This window comes from Euwallacea fornicatus, unplaced genomic scaffold, assembly GCF_040115645.1.
Source record: "Euwallacea fornicatus isolate EFF26 unplaced genomic scaffold, ASM4011564v1 scaffold_39, whole genome shotgun sequence".
In the NCBI taxonomy this organism is placed as follows: domain Eukaryota; kingdom Metazoa; phylum Arthropoda; class Insecta; order Coleoptera; family Curculionidae; genus Euwallacea; species Euwallacea fornicatus.
In genome coordinates this window covers 267881-289209 of record NW_027096008.1, presented here as the reverse complement: position 1 = coordinate 289209, position 21329 = coordinate 267881, and positions in this window count along the sequence as shown.

Sequence of the window (21329 nt, the reverse complement as noted above, 5' to 3'; positions counted from 1 at the left end):
TTAATTTGACATTTTGTTTAACAAATTTGGTCCTCATTTGCCGAAGATATCGAGCTTCAATGTTTGAAAACTCACAAAAGTTGTGTGTTTGAGCACTTAAAGTACTATTTTTCTTGGAAATTCAACATGATGCAATCATGACTTGTTATGTCATCTTAAAGATCTCGTCGAACTGATAAATTTGACATTTTGTTTAACAAATTTGGTCCTCATTTGCCGAAGATATCGAGCTTCAAAGTGTGATAAGTCACAAAAGTTGTGTGTTTGAGCACTTAAAGTACTATTTTTCTTGGAAATTCAACATGATGCAATCATGACTTGTTTTGTCATCTTAAAGGTCTCGTCGAACTGATTAATTTGACATTTTGTTTAACAAATTTGGTCCTCATTTGCCGAAGTTATCGAGCTTCAAAGTTTGAAAACTCACAAAAGTTGTGTGTTTGAGCACTTAAAGTACTATTTTTCTTGGAAATTCAACATGATGCAATCATGACTTGTTTTGTCATCTTAAAGGTCTCGTCGAACTGATTAATTTGACATTTTGTTTAACAAATTTGGTCCTCATTTGCCGAAGTTATCGAGCTTCAAAGTTTGAAAAGTCACAAAAGTTGTGTGTTTGAGCGCTTAAAGTACTATTTTTCTTGGAAATTCAACATGATGCAATCATGACTTCTTGTGTTATCTTAAACATCTCAATGAGTTGATTAATTTGACATTTTGTTTAACAAAATTGGTCCTCATTTGCCGAAGTTATCGAGCTTCAAAGTTTGAAAACTCACAAAAGTTGTGTGTTTGAGCACTTAAAGTACTATTTTTCTTGGAAATTCAACATGATGCAATCATGACTTGTTATGTCATCTTAAAGATCTCGTCGAACTGATAAATGTGACATTTTGTTTAACAAATTTGGTCCTCATTTGCCGAAGATATCGAGCTTCAAAGTGTGATAAGTCACAAAAGTTGTGTGTTTGAGCACTTAAAGTACTATTTTTCTTGGAAATTCAACATGATGCAATCATGACTTGTTATGTCATCTTAAAGATCTCGTCGAACTGATAAATTTGACATTTTGTTTAACAAAATTGATCCTCATTTGCCGAAGTTATCGAGCATCAAAGTTTGAAAAGTCACAAAAGTTGTGTGTTTGAGCGCTTAAAGTACTATTTTTCTTGGAAATTCAACATGATGCAATCATGACTTCTTGTGTTATCTTAAACATCTCAATGAGTTGATTAATTTGACATTTTGTTTAACAAAATTGGTCCTCATTTGCCGAAGTTATCGAGCTTCAAAGTTTGAAAACTCACAAAAGTTGTGTGTTTGAGCACTTAAAGTACTATTTTTCTTGGAAATTCAACATGATGCAATCATGACTTGTTATGTCATCTTAAAGATCTCGTCGAACTGATAAATTTGACATTTTGTTTAACAAATTTGGTCCTCATTTGCCGAAGATATCGAGCTTCAAAGTGTGATAAGTCACAAAAGTTGTGTGTTTGAGCACTTAAAGTACTATTTTTCTTGGAAATTCAACATGATGCAATCATGACTTGTTATGTCATCTTAAAGATCTCGTCGAACTGATAAATTTGACATTTTGTTTAACAAAATTGATCCTCATTTGCCGAAGTTATCGAGCATCAAAGTTTCAAAAGTCACAAAAGTTGTGTGTTTGAGCGCTTAAAGTACTATTTTTCTTGGAAATTCAACATGATGCAATCATGACTTGTTATGTCATCTTAAAGATCTCGTCGAACTGATAAATTTGACATTTTGTTTAACAAATTTGGTCCTCATTTGCCGAAGATATCGAGCTTCAAAGTGTGATAAGTCACAAAAGTTGTGTGTTTGAGCACTTAAAGTACTATTTTTCTTGGAAATTCAACATGATGCAATCATGACTTGTTATGTCATCTTAAAGATCTCGTCGAACTGATAAATGTGACATTTTGTTTAACAAATTTGGTCCTCATTTGCCGAAGATATCGAGCTTCAAAGTGTGATAAGTCACAAAAGTTGTGTGTTTGAGCACTTAAAGTACTATTTTTCTTGGAAATTCAACATGATGCAATCATGACTTGTTATGTCATCTTAAAGATCTCGTCGAACTGATAAATTTGACATTTTGTTTAACAAAATTGATCCTCATTTGCCGAAGTTATCGAGCATCAAAGTTTGAAAAGTCACAAAAGTTGTGTGTTTGAGCGCTTAAAGTACTATTTTTCTTGGAAATTCAACATGATGCAATCATGACTTCTTGTGTTATCTTAAACATCTCAATGAGTTGATTAATTTGACATTTTGTTTAACAAAATTGGTCCTCATTTGCCGAAGTTATCGAGCTTCAAAGTTTGAAAACTCACAAAAGTTGTGTGTTTGAGCACTTAAAGTACTATTTTTCTTGGAAATTCAACATGATGCAATCATGACTTGTTATGTCATCTTAAAGATCTCGTCGAACTGATAAATTTGACATTTTGTTTAACAAATTTGGTCCTCATTTGCCGAAGATATCGAGCTTCAAAGTGTGATAAGTCACAAAAGTTGTGTGTTTGAGCACTTAAAGTACTATTTTTCTTGGAAATTCAACATGATGCAATCATGACTTGTTATGTCATCTTAAAGATCTCGTCGAACTGATAAATTTGACATTTTGTTTAACAAAATTGATCCTCATTTGCCGAAGTTATCGAGCATCAAAGTTTCAAAAGTCACAAAAGTTGTGTGTTTGAGCGCTTAAAGTACTATTTTTCTTGGAAATTCAACATGATGCAATCATGACTTCTTGTGTTATCTTAAACATCTCAATGAGTTGATTAATTTGACATTTTGTTTAACAAAATTGGTCCTCATTTGCCGAAGTTATCGAGCTTCAAAGATTGAAAAGTCACAAAAGTTGTGTGTTTGAGCACTTAAAGTACTATTTTTCTTGGAAATTCAACATGATGCAATCATGACTTGTTATGTCATCTTAAAGATCTCGTCGAACTGATAAATTTGACATTTTGTTTAACAAAATTGATCCTCATTTGCCGAAGTTATCGAGCATCAAAGTTTGAAAAGTCACAAAAGTTGTGTGTTTGAGCGCTTAAAGTACTATTTTTCTTGGAAATTCAACATGATGCAATCATGACTTGTTTTGTCATCTTAAAAATGTCGTCGAACTGATTAATTTGACATTTTGTTTAACAAATTTGGTCCTCATTTGCCGAAGATATCGAGCTTCAAAGTGTGATAAGTCACAAAAGTTGTGTAATTGAGCGCTTAAAGTACTATTTTTCTTGGAAATTCAACATGATGCAATAATGACTTGTATTGTCATCTTAAAGGTCTCGTCGAACTGATTAATTTGACATTTTGTTTAACAAAATTGGTCCTCATTTGCCGAAGATATCGAGCTTCAAAATTATAAGTCACAAAAGTTGTGTGTTTGAGCGCTTAAAGTACTATTTTTCTTGGAAATTCAACATGATGCAATCATGACTTCTTGTGTTATCTTAAACATCTCAATGAGTTGATTAATTTGACATTTTGTTTAACAAATTTGGTCCTCATTTGCCGAAGATATCGAGCTTCAAAGTGTGATAAGTCACAAAAGTTGTGTAATTGAGCGCTTATAGTACTATTTTTCTTGGAAATTCAACATGATGCAATCATGACTTGTATTGTCATCTTAAAGGTCTCGTCGAACTGATTAATTTGACATTTTGTTTAACAAAATTGGTCCTCATTTGCCGAAGTTATCGAGCATCAAAGTTTGAAAAGTCACAAAAGTTGTGTGTTTGAGCGCTTAAAGTACTATTTTTCTTGGAAATTCAACATGATGCAATCATGACTTGTTTTGTCATCTTAAAAATGTCGTCGAACTGATTAATTTGACATTTTGTTTAACAAATTTGGTCCTCATTTGCCGAAGATATCGAGCTTCAAAGTGTGATAAGTCACAAAAGTTGTGTGTTTGAGCGCTTATAGTACTATTTTTCTTGGAAATTCAACATGATGCAATCATGACTTCTTGTGTTATCTTAAACATCTCAATGAGTTGATTAATTAGACATTTTGTTTAACAAAATTGGTCCTCATTTGCCGAAGATATCGAGCTTCAAAGTTTGAAAACTCACAAAAGTTGTGTGTTTGAGCACTTAAAGTACTATTTTTCTTGGAAATTCAACATGATGCAATCATGACTTGTTATGTCATCTTAAAGATCTCGTCGAACTGATAAATTTGACATTTTGTTTAACAAATTTGGTCCTCATTTGCCGAAGTTATCGAGCATCAAAGTTTCAAAAGTCACAAAAGTTGTGTGTTTGAGCGCTTAAAGTACTATTTTTCTTGGAAATTCAACATGATGCAATCATGACTTCTTGTGTTATCTTAAACATCTCAATGAGTTGATTAATTTGACATTTTGTTTAACAAAATTGGTCCTCATTTGCCGAAGATATCGAGCTTCAAAGTTTGAAAAGTCACAAAAGTTGTGTGTTTGAGCGCTTAAAGTACTATTTTTCTTGGAAATTCAACATGATGCTATCATGACTTGTTTTGTCATCTTAAAGGTCTCGTCGAACTGAATAATTTGACATTTTGTTTAACAAATTTGGTCCTCATTTGCCGAAGATATCGAGCTTCAATGTTTGAAAAGTCACAAAAGTTGTGTATTTGAGCGCTTAAAGTACTATTTTTCTTGGAAATTCAACTTGATGCAATCATGACTTGTATTGTCATCTTAAAGGTCTCGTCGAACTGATTAATTTGACATTTTGTTTAACAAAATTGGTCCTCATTTGCCGAAGATATCGAGCTTCAAAATTATAAGTCACAAAAGTTGTGTGTTTGAGCGCTTAAAGTACTATTTTTCTTGGAAATTCAACATGATGCAATCATGACTTGTTTTGTCATCTTAAAGGTCTCGTCGAACTGATTAATTTGACATTTTGTTTAACAAATTTGGTCCTCATTTGCCGAAGATATCGAGCTTCAATGTTTGAAAAGTCACAAAAGTTGTGTATTTGAGCGCTTAAAGTACTATTTTTCTTGGAAATTCAACATGATGCAATCATAACTTGTTGTGTTATCTTAAACATCTCATCGAGTTGATTAATTTGACATTTTGTTTAACAAATTTGGTCCTAATTTGCCGAAGATATCGAGCTTCAAAAATTGAAAAGTCACAAAAGTTGTGTGTTTGAGCACTTAAAGTACTATTTTTCTTGGAAATTCAACATGATGCAATCATGACTTGTTTTGTCATCTTAAAGGTCTCGTCGAACTGATTAATTTGACATTTTGTTTAACAAATTTGGTCCTCATTTGCCGAAGATATCGAGCTTCAATGTTTGAAAAGTCACAAAAGTTGTGTATTTGAGCGCTTAAAGTACTATTTTTCTTGGAAATTCAACTTGATGCAATCATGACTTGTATTGTCATCTTAAAGGTCTCGTCGAACTGATTAATTTGACATTTTGTTTAACAAAATTGGTCCTCATTTGCCGAAGATATCGAGCTTCAAAATTATAAGTCACAAAAGTTGTGTGTTTGAGCGCTTAAAGTACTATTTTTCTTGGAAATTCAACATGATGCAATCATGACTTCTTGTGTTATCTTAAACATCTCAATGAGTTGATTAATTTGACATTTTGTTTAACAAAATTGGTCCTCATTTGCCGAAGTTATCGAGCTTCAAAGTTTGAAAACTCACAAAAGTTGTGTGTTTGAGCACTTAAAGTACTATTTTTCTTGGAAATTCAACATGATGCAATCATGACTTCTTGTGTTATCTTAAACATCTCAATGAGTTGATTAATTTGACATTTTGTTTAACAAATTTGGTCCTCATTTGCCGAAGATATCGAGCTTCAATGTTTGAAAAGTCACAAAAGTTGTGTATTTGAGCGCTTAAAGTACTATTTTTCTTGGAAATTCAACATGATGCAATCATGACTTGTTTTGTCATCTTAAAGGTCTCGTCGAACTGATTAATTTGACATTTTGTTTAACAAATTTGGTCCTCATTTGCCGAAGATATCGAGCTTCAATGTTTGAAAAGTCACAAAAGTTGTGTGTTTGAGCGCTTAAAGTACTATTTTTCTTGGAAATTCAACATGATGCAATCATAACTTGTTGTGTTATCTTAAACATCTCATCGAGTTGATTAATTTGACATTTTGTTTAACAAATTTGGTCCTAATTTGCTGAAGATATCGAGCTTCAAAGTGTGATAAGTCACAAAAGTTGTGTGTTTGAGCGCTTAAAGTACTATTTTTCTTGGAAATTCAACATGATGCAATCATGACTTGTTTTGTCATCTTAAAAAAGTCGTCGAACTGATTAATTTGACATTTTGTTTAACAAATTTGGTCCTCATTTGCCGAAGATATCGAGCTTCAATGTTTGAAAAGTCACAAAAGTTGTGTATTTGAGCGCTTAAAGTACTATTTTTCTTGGAAATTCAACATGATGCAATCATGACTTGTTGTGTTATCTTAAACATCTCATCCAGTTGATTAATTTGACATTTTGTTTAACAAATTTGGTCCTCATTTGCCGAAGATATCGAGCTTCAAAGTGTGATAAGTCACAAAAGTTGTGTAATTGAGCGCTTATAGTACTATTTTTCTTGGAAATTCAACATGATGCAATCATGACTTGTTTTGTTATCTTAAAGATCTCGTCGAACTGATAAATTTGACATTTTGTTTAACAAAATTGGTCCTCATTTGCCGAAGTTATCGAGCTTCAAAGTTTGAAAAGTCACAAAAGTTGTGTGTTTGAGCGCTTAAAGTACTATTTTTCTTGGAAATTCAACATGATGCAATCATGACTTCTTGTGTTATCTTAAACATCTCAATGAGTTGATTAATTTGACATTTTGTTTAACAAAATTGGTCCTCATTTGCCGAAGTTATCGAGCTTCAAAGTTTGAAAACTCACAAAAGTTGTGTGTTTGAGCACTTAAAGTACTATTTTTCTTGGAAATTCAACATGATGCAATCATGACTTGTTATGTCATCTTAAAGATCTCGTCGAACTGATAAATGTGACATTTTGTTTAACAAATTTGGTCCTCATTTGCCGAAGATATCGAGCTTCAAAGTGTGATAAGTCACAAAAGTTGTGTGTTTGAGCACTTAAAGTACTATTTTTCTTGGAAATTCAACATGATGCAATCATGACTTGTTATGTCATCTTAAAGATCTCGTCGAACTGATAAATTTGACATTTTGTTTAACAAAATTGATCCTCATTTGCCGAAGTTATCGAGCATCAAAGTTTGAAAAGTCACAAAAGTTGTGTGTTTGAGCGCTTAAAGTACTATTTTTCTTGGAAATTCAACATGATGCAATCATGACTTCTTGTGTTATCTTAAACATCTCAATGAGTTGATTAATTTGACATTTTGTTTAACAAAATTGGTCCTCATTTGCCGAAGTTATCGAGCTTCAAAGTTTGAAAACTCACAAAAGTTGTGTGTTTGAGCACTTAAAGTACTATTTTTCTTGGAAATTCAACATGATGCAATCATGACTTGTTATGTCATCTTAAAGATCTCGTCGAACTGATAAATTTGACATTTTGTTTAACAAAATTGATCCTCATTTGCCGAAGTTATCGAGCATCAAAGTTTCAAAAGTCACAAAAGTTGTGTGTTTGAGCACTTAAAGTACTATTTTTCTTGGAAATTCAACATGATGCAATCATGACTTGTTATGTCATCTTAAAGATCTCGTCGAACTGATAAATTTGACATTTTGTTTAACAAAATTGATCCTCATTTGCCGAAGTTATCGAGCATCAAAGTTTCAAAAGTCACAAAAGTTGTGTGTTTGAGCGCTTAAAGTACTATTTTTCTTGGAAATTCAACATGATGCAATCATGACTTGTTATGTCATCTTAAAGATCTCGTCGAACTGATAAATTTGACATTTTGTTTAACAAATTTGGTCCTCATTTGCCGAAGATATCGAGCTTCAAAGTGTGATAAGTCACAAAAGTTGTGTGTTTGAGCACTTAAAGTACTATTTTTCTTGGAAATTCAACATGATGCAATCATGACTTGTTATGTCATCTTAAAGATCTCGTCGAACTGATAAATTTGACATTTTGTTTAACAAAATTGATCCTCATTTGCCGAAGTTATCGAGCATCAAAGTTTCAAAAGTCACAAAAGTTGTGTGTTTGAGCGCTTAAAGTACTATTTTTCTTGGAAATTCAACATGATGCAATCATGACTTGTTATGTCATCTTAAAGATCTCGTCGAACTGATAAATTTGACATTTTGTTTAACAAATTTGGTCCTCATTTGCCGAAGATATCGAGCTTCAAAGTGTGATAAGTCACAAAAGTTGTGTGTTTGAGCACTTAAAGTACTATTTTTCTTGGAAATTCAACATGATGCAATCATGACTTGTTATGTCATCTTAAAGATCTCGTCGAACTGATAAATGTGACATTTTGTTTAACAAATTTGGTCCTCATTTGCCGAAGATATCGAGCTTCAAAGTGTGATAAGTCACAAAAGTTGTGTGTTTGAGCACTTAAAGTACTATTTTTCTTGGAAATTCAACATGATGCAATCATGACTTGTTATGTCATCTTAAAGATCTCGTCGAACTGATAAATTTGACATTTTGTTTAACAAAATTGATCCTCATTTGCCGAAGTTATCGAGCATCAAAGTTTGAAAAGTCACAAAAGTTGTGTGTTTGAGCGCTTAAAGTACTATTTTTCTTGGAAATTCAACATGATGCAATCATGACTTCTTGTGTTATCTTAAACATCTCAATGAGTTGATTAATTTGACATTTTGTTTAACAAAATTGGTCCTCATTTGCCGAAGTTATCGAGCTTCAAAGTTTGAAAACTCACAAAAGTTGTGTGTTTGAGCACTTAAAGTACTATTTTTCTTGGAAATTCAACATGATGCAATCATGACTTGTTATGTCATCTTAAAGATCTCGTCGAACTGATAAATTTGACATTTTGTTTAACAAATTTGGTCCTCATTTGCCGAAGATATCGAGCTTCAAAGTGTGATAAGTCACAAAAGTTGTGTGTTTGAGCACTTAAAGTACTATTTTTCTTGGAAATTCAACATGATGCAATCATGACTTGTTATGTCATCTTAAAGATCTCGTCGAACTGATAAATTTGACATTTTGTTTAACAAAATTGATCCTCATTTGCCGAAGTTATCGAGCATCAAAGTTTCAAAAGTCACAAAAGTTGTGTGTTTGAGCGCTTAAAGTACTATTTTTCTTGGAAATTCAACATGATGCAATCATGACTTCTTGTGTTATCTTAAACATCTCAATGAGTTGATTAATTTGACATTTTGTTTAACAAAATTGGTCCTCATTTGCCGAAGTTATCGAGCTTCAAAGATTGAAAAGTCACAAAAGTTGTGTGTTTGAGCACTTAAAGTACTATTTTTCTTGGAAATTCAACATGATGCAATCATGACTTGTTATGTCATCTTAAAGATCTCGTCGAACTGATAAATTTGACATTTTGTTTAACAAAATTGATCCTCATTTGCCGATGTTATCGAGCATCAAAGTTTGAAAAGTCACAAAAGTTGTGTGTTTGAGCGCTTAAAGTACTATTTTTCTTGGAAATTCAACATGATGCAATCATGACTTGTTTTGTCATCTTAAAAATGTCGTCGAACTGATTAATTTGACATTTTGTTTAACAAATTTGGTCCTCATTTGCCGAAGATATCGAGCTTCAAAGTGTGATAAGTCACAAAAGTTGTGTAATTGAGCGCTTAAAGTACTATTTTTCTTGGAAATTCAACATGATGCAATAATGACTTGTATTGTCATCTTAAAGGTCTCGTCGAACTGATTAATTTGACATTTTGTTTAACAAAATTGGTCCTCATTTGCCGAAGATATCGAGCTTCAAAATTATAAGTCACAAAAGTTGTGTGTTTGAGCGCTTAAAGTACTATTTTTCTTGGAAATTCAACATGATGCAATCATGACTTCTTGTGTTATCTTAAACATCTCAATGAGTTGATTAATTTGACATTTTGTTTAACAAATTTGGTCCTCATTTGCCGAAGATATCGAGCTTCAAAGTGTGATAAGTCACAAAAGTTGTGTAATTGAGCGCTTATAGTACTATTTTTCTTGGAAATTCAACATGATGCAATCATGACTTGTATTGTCATCTTAAAGGTCTCGTCGAACTGATTAATTTGACATTTTGTTTAACAAAATTGGTCCTCATTTGCCGAAGTTATCGAGCATCAAAGTTTGAAAAGTCACAAAAGTTGTGTGTTTGAGCGCTTAAAGTACTATTTTTCTTGGAAATTCAACATGATGCAATCATGACTTGTTTTGTCATCTTAAAAATGTCGTCGAACTGATTAATTTGACATTTTGTTTAACAAATTTGGTCCTCATTTGCCGAAGATATCGAGCTTCAAAGTGTGATAAGTCACAAAAGTTGTGTGTTTGAGCGCTTATAGTACTATTTTTCTTGGAAATTCAACATGATGCAATCATGACTTCTTGTGTTATCTTAAACATCTCAATGAGTTGATTAATTAGACATTTTGTTTAACAAAATTGGTCCTCATTTGCCGAAGATATCGAGCTTCAAAGTTTGAAAACTCACAAAAGTTGTGTGTTTGAGCACTTAAAGTACTATTTTTCTTGGAAATTCAACATGATGCAATCATGACTTGTTATGTCATCTTAAAGATCTCGTCGAACTGATAAATTTGACATTTTGTTTAACAAATTTGGTCCTCATTTGCCGAAGTTATCGAGCATCAAAGTTTCAAAAGTCACAAAAGTTGTGTGTTTGAGCGCTTAAAGTACTATTTTTCTTGGAAATTCAACATGATGCAATCATGACTTCTTGTGTTATCTTAAACATCTCAATGAGTTGATTAATTTGACATTTTGTTTAACAAAATTGGTCCTCATTTGCCGAAGATATCGAGCTTCAAAGTTTGAAAAGTCACAAAAGTTGTGTGTTTGAGCGCTTAAAGTACTATTTTTCTTGGAAATTCAACATGATGCTATCATGACTTGTTTTGTCATCTTAAAGGTCTCGTCGAACTGAATAATTTGACATTTTGTTTAACAAATTTGGTCCTCATTTGCCGAAGATATCGAGCTTCAATGTTTGAAAAGTCACAAAAGTTGTGTATTTGAGCGCTTAAAGTACTATTTTTCTTGGAAATTCAACTTGATGCAATCATGACTTGTATTGTCATCTTAAAGGTCTCGTCGAACTGATTAATTTGACATTTTGTTTAACAAAATTGGTCCTCATTTGCCGAAGATATCGAGCTTCAAAGTGTGATAAGTCACAAAAGTTGTGTAATTGAGCGCTTATAGTACTATTTTTCTTGGAAATTCAACATGATGCAATCATGACTTGTTTTGTCATCTTAAAGGTCTCGTCGAACTGATTAATTTGACATTTTGTTTAACAAATTTGGTCCTCATTTGCCGAAGATATCGAGCTTCAATGTTTGAAAAGTCACAAAAGTTGTGTATTTGAGCGCTTAAAGTACTATTTTTCTTGGAAATTCAACATGATGCAATCATGACTTGTTGTGTTATCTTAAACATCTCATCGAGTTGATTAATTTGACATTTTGTTTAACAAATTTGGTCCTCATTTGCCGAAGATATCGAGCTTCAATGTTTGAAAAGTCACAAAAGTTGTGTATTTGAGCGCTTAAAGTACTATTTTTCTTGGAAATTCAACATGATGCTATCATGACTTGTTTTGTCATCTTAAAGAGCTCGTCGAACTGATTAATTTGATATTTTGTTTAACAAATTTGGTTCTCATTTGCCGAAGATATCGAGCTTCAATGTTTGAAAAGTCACAAAAGTTGTGTATATGAGCGCTTAAAGTACTATTTTTCTTGGAAATTCAACATGATGCAATCATGACTTGTTTTGTCATCTTAAAAAAGTCGTCGAACTGATTAATTTGACATTTTGTTTAACAAATTTGGTCCTCATTTGCCGAAGATATCGAGCTTCAATGTTTGAAAAGTCACAAAAGTTGTGTATTTGAGCGCTTAAAGTACTATTTTTCTTGGAAATTCAACATGATGCAATCATGACTTGTTGTGTTATCTTAAACATCTCATCGAGTTGATTAATTTGACATTTTGTTTAACAAATTTGGTCCTCATTTGCCGAAGATATCGAGCTTCAATGTTTGAAAAGTCACAAAAGTTGTGTATTTGAGCGCTTAAAGTACTATTTTTCTTGGAAATTCAACATGATGCTATCATGACTTGTTTTGTCATCTTAAAGAGCTCGTCGAACTGATTAATTTGATATTTTGTTTAACAAATTTGGTTCTCATTTGCCGAAGATATCGAGCTTCAATGTTTGAAAAGTCACAAAAGTTGTGTATATGAGCGCTTAAAGTACTATTTTTCTTGGAAATTCAACATGATGCAATCATGACTTGTTTTGTCATCTTAAAAAAGTCGTCGAACTGATTAATTTGACATTTTGTTTAACAAATTTGGTCCTCATTTGCCGAAGATATCGAGCTTCAATGTTTGAAAAGTCACAAAAGTTGTGTATTTGAGCGCTTAAAGTACTATTTTTCTTGGAAATTCAACATGATGCAATCATGACTTGTTGTGTTATCTTAAACATCTCATCGAGTTGATTAATTTGACATTTTGTTTAACAAATTTGGTCCTAATTTGCCGAAGATATCGAGCTTCAAAGTTTGAAAAGTCACAAAAGTTGTGTGTTTGAGCGCTTAAAGTACTATTTTTCTTGGAAATTCAACATGATGCAATCATGACTTGTTTTGTCATCTTAAAGATCTCGTCGAACTGATTAATTTGACATTTTGTATAACAAAATTGGTCCTCATTTGCCGAAGATATCGAGCTTCAAAGTTTGAAAAGTCACAAAAGTTGTGTGTTTGAGCGCTTAAAGTACTATTTTTCTTGGAAATTCAACATGATGCAATCATGACTTGTTGTGTTATCTTAAACATCTCATCGAGTTGATTAATTTGACATTTTGTTTAACAAATTTGGTCCTAATTTGCCGAAGATATCGAGCTAAAAAGATTGAAAAGTCACAAAAGTTGTGTGTTTGAGCACTTAAAGTACTATTTTTCTTGGAAATTCAACATGATGCAATCATGACTTGTTATGTCATCTTAAAGATCTCGTCGAAATGATAAATTTGACATTTTGTTTAACAAAATTGGTCCTCATTTGCCGAAGTTATCGAGCATCAAAGTTTGAAAAGTCACAAAAGTTGTGTGTTTGAGCGCTTAAAGTACTATTTTTCTTGGAAATTCAACATGATGCAATCATGACTTGTTTTGTCATCTTAAAAATGTCGTCGAACTGATTAATTTGACATTTTGTTTAACAAATTTGGTCCTCATTTGCCGAAGATATCGAGCTTCAAAGTGTGATAAGTCACAAAAGTTGTGTAATTGAGCGCTTATAGTACTATTTTTCTTGGAAATTCAACATGATGCAATCATGACTTGTATTGTCATCTTAAAGGTCTCGTCGAACTGATTAATTTGACATTTTGTTTAACAAAATTGGTCCTCATTTGCCGAAGTTATCGAGCTTCAAAGTTTGAAAACTCACAAAAGTTGTGTGTTTGAGCACTTAAAGTACTATTTTTCTTGGAAATTCAACATGATGCAATCATGACTTGTTATGTCATCTTAAAGATCTCGTCGAACTGATTAATTTGACATTTTGTTTAACAAATTTGGTCCTCATTTGCCGAAGATATCGAGCTTCAATGTTTGAAAAGTCACAAAAGTTGTGTATTTGAGCGCTTAAAGTACTATTTTTCTTGGAAATTCAACATGATGCAATCATGACTTGTTTTGTCATCTTAAAGGTCTCGTCGAACTGATTAATTTGACATTTTGTTTAACAAAATTGGTCCTCATTTGCCGAAGATATCGAGCTTCAAAGTTTGAAAAGTCACAAAAGTTGTGTGTTTGAGCACTTAAAGTACTATTTTTCTTGGAAATTCAACATGATGCAATCATGACTTGTTTTGTCATCTTAAAGGTCTCGTCGAACTGATTAATTTGACATTTTGTTTAACAAATTTGGTCCTCATTTGCCGAAGATATCGAGCTTCAATGTTTGAAAAGTCACAAAAGTTGTGTATTTGAGCGCTTAAAGTACTATTTTTCTTGGAAATTCAACATGATGCAATCATAACTTGTTGTGTTATCTTAAACATCTCATCGAGTTGATTAATTTGACATTTTGTTTAACAAATTTGGTCCTAATTTGCCGAAGATATCGAGCTTCAAAGATTGAAAAGTCACAAAAGTTGTGTGTTGGAGCACTTAAAGTACTATTTTTCTTGGAAATTCAACATGATGCAATCATGACTTGTTATGTCATCTTAAAGATCTCGTCGAACTGATAAATTTGACATTTTGTTTAACAAAATTGGTCCTCATTTGCCGAAGTTATCGAGCTTCAAAGTTTGAAAACTCACAAAAGGTGTGTGTTTGAGCACTTAAAGTACTATTTTTCTTGGAAATTCAACATGATGCAATCATGACTTGTTATGTCATCTTAAAGATCTCGTCGAACTGATAAATTTGACATTTTGTTTAACAAATTTGGTCCTCATTTGCCGAAGATATCGAGCTTCAAAGTGTGATAAGTCACAAAAGTTGTGTAATTGAGCGCTTATAGTACTATTTTTCTTGGAAATTCAACATGATGCAATCATGACTTGTATTGTCATCTTAAAGGTCTCGTCGAACTGATTAATTTGACATTTTGTTTAACAAAATTGGTCCTCATTTGCCGAAGTTATCGAGCTTCAAAGTTTGAAAACTCACAAAAGTTGTGTGTTTGAGCACTTAAAGTACTATTTTTCTTGGAAATTCAACATGATGCAATCATGACTTGTTATGTCATCTTAAAGATCTCGTCGAACTGATAAATTTGACATTTTGTTTAACAAATTTGGTCCTCATTTGCCGAAGATATCGAGCTTCAAAGTGTGATAAGTCACAAAAGTTGTGTGTTTGAGCACTTAAAGTACTATTTTTCTTGGAAATTCAACATGATGCAATCATGACTTCTTGTGTTATCTTAAACATCTCAATGAGTTGATTAATTAGACATTTTGTTTAACAAAATTGGTCCTCATTTGCCGAAGATATCGAGCTTCAAAGTTTGAAAACTCACAAAAGTTGTGTGTTTGAGCACTTAAAGTACTATTTTTCTTGGAAATTCAACATGATGCAATCATGACTTGTTATGTCATCTTAAAGATCTCGTCGAACTGATAAATTTGACATTTTGTTTAACAAATTTGGTCCTCATTTGCCGAAGATATCGAGCTTCAAAGTGTGATAAGTCACAAAAGTTGTGTGTTTGAGCACTTAAAGTACTATTTTTCTTGGAAATTCAACATGATGCAATCATGACTTGTATTGTCATCTTAAAGGTCTCGTCGAACTGATTAATTTGACATTTTGTTTAACAAAATTGGTCCTCATTTGCCGAAGTTATCGAGCTTCAAAGTTTGAAAACTCACAAAAGTTGTGTGTTTGAGCACTTAAAGTACTATTTTTCTTGGAAATTCAACATGATGCAATCATGACTTGTTATGTCATCTTAAAGATCTCGTCGAACTGATAAATTTGACATTTTGTTTAACAAATTTGGTCCTCATTTGCCGAAGATATCGAGCTTCAAAGTGTGATAAGTCAAAAAAGTTGTGTGTTTGAGCACTTAAAGTACTATTTTTCTTGGAAATTCAACATGATGCAATCATGACTTCTTGTGTTATCTTAAACATCTCATCGAGTTGATTAATTTGACATTTTGTTTAACAAATTTGGTCCTAATTTGCCGAAGATATGGAGCTTCAAAGATTGAAAAGTCACAAAAGTTGTGTATTTGAGCGCTTAAAGTACTATTTTTCTTGGAAATTCAACATGATGCAATCATGACTTGTTTTGTCATCTTAAAGGTCTCGTCGAACTGATTAATTTGACATTTTGTTTAACAAATTTGGTCCTCATTTGCCGAAGATATCGAGCTTCAATGTTTGAAAAGTCACAAAAGTTGTGTATTTGAGCGCTTAAAGTACTATTTTTCTTGGAAATTCAACATGATGCAATCATGACTTGTTTTGTCATCTTAAAGGTCTCGTCGAACTGATTAATTTGACATTTTGTTTAACAAAATTGGTCCTCATTTGCCGAAGATATCGAGCTTCAAAGTTTGAAAAGTCACAAAAGTTGTGTGTTTGAGCGCTTAAAGTACTATTTTTCTTGGAAATTCAACATGATGCAATCATGACTTGTTGTGTTATCTTAAACATCTCATCCAGTTGATTAATTTGACATTTTGTTTAACAAAATTGGTCCTCATTTGCCGAAGATATCGAGCTTCAAAGTTTGAAAAGTCACAAAAGTTGTGTATTTGAGCGCTTAAAGTACTATTTTTCTTGGAAATTCAACATGATGCAATCATGACTTGTTGTGTTATCTTAAACATCTCATCCAGTTGATTAATTTGACATTTTGTTTAACAAATTTGGTCCTCATTTGCCGAAGATATCGAGCTTCAAAGTGTGATAAGTCACAAAAGTTGTGTAATTGAGCGCTTATAGTACTATTTTTCTTGGAAATTCAACATGATGCAATCATGACTTGTTTTGTCATCTTAAAGATCTCGTCGAACTGATAAATTTGACATTTTGTTTAACAAAATTGGTCCTCATTTGCCGAAGTTATCGAGCTTCAATGTTTGAAAAGTCACAAAAGTTGTGTATTTGAACGCTTAAAGTACTATTTTTCTTGGAAATTCAACATGATGCAATCATGACTTGTTGTGTTATCTTAAACATCTCATCCAGTTGATTAATTTGACATTTTGTTTAACAAATTTGGTCCTCATTTGCCGAAGATATCGAGCTTCAAAGTGTGATAAGTCACAAAAGTTGTGTAATTGAGCGCTTATAGTACTATTTTTCTTGGAAATTCAACATGATGCAATCATGACTTGTTTTGTCATCTTAAAGGTCTCGTCGAACTGATTAATTTGACATTTTGTTTAACAAAATTGGTCCTCATTTGCCGAAGTTATCGAGCATCAAAGTTTGAAAAGTCACAAAAGTTGTGTGTTTGAGCGCTTAAAGTACTATTTTTCTTGGAAATTCAACATGATGCAATCATGACTTGTTTTGTCATCTTAAAGATCTCGTCGAACTGATAAATTTGACATTTTGTTTAACAAAATTAGTCCTCATTTGCCGAAGTTATCGAGCTTCAAAGTTTGAAAACTCACAAAAGTTGTGTGTTTGAGCACTTAAAGTACTATTTTTCTTGGAAATTCAACATGATGCAATCATGACTTATTATGTCATATTAAAGATCTCGTCGAACTGATTAATTTGACATTTTGTTTAACAAATTTGGTCCTCATTTGCCGAAGATATCGAGCTTCAAAGTGTGATAAGTCACAAAAGTTGTGTAATTGAGCGCTTATAGTACTATTTTTCTTGGAAATTCAACATGATGCAATCATGACTTGTATTGTCATCTTAAAGGTCTCGTCGAACTGATTAATTTGACATTTTCTTTAACAAAATTGGTCCTCATTTGCCGAAGTTATCGAGCTTCAAAGTTTGAAAACTCACAAAAGTTGTGTGTTTGAGCACTTAAAGTACTATTTTTCTTGGAAATTCAACATGATGCAATCATGACTTGTTTTGTCATCTTAAAGGTCTCGTCGAACTGATTAATTTGACATTTTGTTTAACAAATTTGGTCCTCATTTGCCGAAGATATCGAGCTTCAATGTTTGAAAAGTCACAAAAGTTGTGTATTTGAGCGCTTAAAGTACTATTTTTCTTGGAAATTCAACATGATGCAATCATGACTTGTTGTGTTATCTTAAACATCTCATCGAGTTGATTAATTTGACATTTTGTTTAACAAATTTGGTCCTCATTTGCCGAAGATATCGAGCTTCAATGTTTGAAAAGTCACAAAAGTTGTGTATTTGAGCGCTTAAAGTACTATTTTTCTTGGAAATTCAACATGATGCTATCATGACTTGTTTTGTCATCTTAAAGAGCTCGTCGAACTGATTAATTTGATATTTTGTTTAACAAATTTGGTTCTCATTTGCCGAAGATATCGAGCTTCAATGTTTGAAAAGTCACAAAAGTTGTGTATATGAGCGCTTAAAGTACTATTTTTCTTGGAAATTCAACATGATGCAATCATGACTTGTTTTGTCATCTTAAAAAAGTCGTCGAACTGATTAATTTGACATTTTGTTTAACAAATTTGGTCCTCATTTGCCGAAGATATCGAGCTTCAATGTTTGAAAAGTCACAAAAGTTGTGTATTTGAGCGCTTAAAGTACTATTTTTCTTGGAAATTCAACATGATGCAATCATGACTTGTTGTGTTATCTTAAACATCTCATCGAGTTGATTAATTTGACATTTTGTTTAACAAATTTGGTCCTCATTTGCCGAAGATATCGAGCTTCAATGTTTGAAAAGTCACAAAAGTTGTGTATTTGAGCGCTTAAAGTACTATTTTTCTTGGAAATTCAACATGATGCTATCATGACTTGTTTTGTCATCTTAAAGAGCTCGTCGAACTGATTAATTTGATATTTTGTTTAACAAATTTGGTTCTCATTTGCCGAAGATATCGAGCTTCAATGTTTGAAAAGTCACAAAAGTTGTGTATATGAGCGCTTAAAGTACTATTTTTCTTGGAAATTCAACATGATGCAATCATGACTTGTTTTGTCATCTTAAAAAAGTCGTCGAACTGATTAATTTGACATTTTGTTTAACAAATTTGGTCCTCATTTGCCGAAGATATCGAGCTTCAATGTTTGAAAAGTCACAAAAGTTGTGTATTTGAGCGCTTAAAGTACTATTTTTCTTGGAAATTCAACATGATGCAATCATGACTTGTTGTGTTATCTTAAACATCTCATCGAGTTGATTAATTTGACATTTTGTTTAACAAATTTGGTCCTAATTTGCCGAAGATATCGAGCTTCAAAGTTTGAAAAGTCACAAAAGTTGTGTGTTTGAGCGCTTAAAGTACTATTTTTCTTGGAAATTCAACATGATGCAATCATGACTTGTTTTGTCATCTTAAAGATCTCGTCGAACTGATTAATTTGACATTTTGTATAACAAAATTGGTCCTCATTTGCCGAAGATATCGAGCTTCAAAGTTTGAAAAGTCACAAAAGTTGTGTGTTTGAGCGCTTAAAGTACTATTTTTCTTGGAATTTCAACATGATGCAATCATGACTTGTTGTGTTATCTTAAACATCTCATCGAGTTGATTAATTTGACATTTTGTTTAACAAATTTGGTCCTAATTTGCCGAAGATATCGAGCTAAAAAGATTGAAAAGTCACAAAAGTTGTGTGTTTGAGCACTTAAAGTACTATTTTTCTTGGAAATTCAACATGATGCAATCATGACTTGTCATGTCATCTTAAAGATCTCGTCGAAATGATAAATTTGACATTTTGTTTAACAAAATTGGTCCTCATTTGCCGAAGTTATCGAGCATCAAAGTTTGAAAAGTCACAAAAGTTGTGTGTTTGAGCGCTTAAAGTACTATTTTTCTTGGAAATTCAACATGATGCAATCATGACTTGTTTTGTCATCTTAAAAATGTCGTCGAACTGATTAATTTGACATTTTGTTTAACAAATTTGGTCCTCATTTGCCGAAGATATCGAGCTTCAAAGTGTGATAAGTCACAAAAGTTGTGTAATTGAGCGCTTATAGTACTATTTTTCTTGGAAATTCAACATGATGCAATCATGACTTGTATTGTCATCTTAAAGGTCTCGTCGAACTGATTAATTTGACATTTTGTTTAACAAAATTGGTCCTCATTTGCCGAAGTTATCGAGCTTCAAAGTTTGAAAACTCACAAAAGTTGTGTGTTTGAGCACTTAAAGTACTATTTTTCTTGGAAATTCAACATGATGCAATCATGACTTGTTATGTCATCTTAAAGATCTCGTCGAACTGATTAATTTGACATTTTGTTTAACAAAATTGGTCCTCATTTGCCGAAGTTATCGAGCTTCAAAGTTTGAAAACTCACAAAAGTTGTGTGTTTGAGCACTTAAAGTACTATTTTTCTTGGAAATTCAACATGATGCAATCATGACTTGTTATGTCATCTTAAAGATCTCGTCGAACTGATTAATTTGACATTTTGTTTAACAAATTTGGTCCTCATTTGCCGAAGATATCGAGCTTCAATGTTTGAAAAGTCACAAAAGTTGTGTATTTGAGCGCTTAAAGTACTATTTTTCTTGGAAATTCAACATGATGCAATCATGACTTGTTTTGTCATCTTAAAGGTCTCGTCGAACTGATTAATTTGACATTTTGTTTAACAAAATTGGTCCTCATTTGCCGAAGATATCGAGCTTCAAAGTTTGAAAAGTCACAAAAGTTGTGTGTTTGAGCACTTAAAGTACTATTTTTCTTGGAAATTCAACATGATGCAATCATGACTTGTTTTGTCATCTTAAAGGTCTCGTCGAACTGATTAATTTGACATTTTGTTTAACAAATTTGGTCCTCATTTGCCGAAGATATCGAGCTTCAATGTTTGAAAAGTCACAAAAGTTGTGTATTTGAGCGCTTAAAGTACTATTTTTCTTGGAAATTCAACATGATGCAATCATAACTTGTTGTGTTATCTTAAACATCTCATCGAGTTGATTAATTTGACATTTTGTTTAACAAATTTGGTCCTAATTTGCCGAAGATATCGAGCTTCAAAGATTGAAAAGTCACAAAAGTTGTGTGTTGGAGCACTTAAAGTACTATTTTTCTTGGAAATTCAACATGATGCAATCATGACTTGTTATGTCATCTTAAAGATCTCGTCGAACTGATAAATTTGACATTTTGTTTAACAAAATTGGTCCTCATTTGCCGAAGTTATCGAGCTTCAAAGTTTGAAAACTCACAAAAGGTGTGTGTTTGAGCACTTAAAGTACTATTTTTCTTGGAAATTCAACATGATGCAATCATGACTTGTTATGTCATCTTAAAGATCTCGTCGAACTGATAAATTTGACATTTTGTTTAACAAATTTGGTCCTCATTTGCCGAAGATATCGAGCTTCAAAGTGTGATAAGTCACAAAAGTTGTGTAATTGAGCGCTTATAGTACTATTTTTCTTGGAAATTCAACATGATGCAATCATGACTTGTATTGTCATCTTAAAGGTCTCGTCGAACTGATTAATTTGACATTTTGTTTAACAAAATTGGTCCTCATTTGC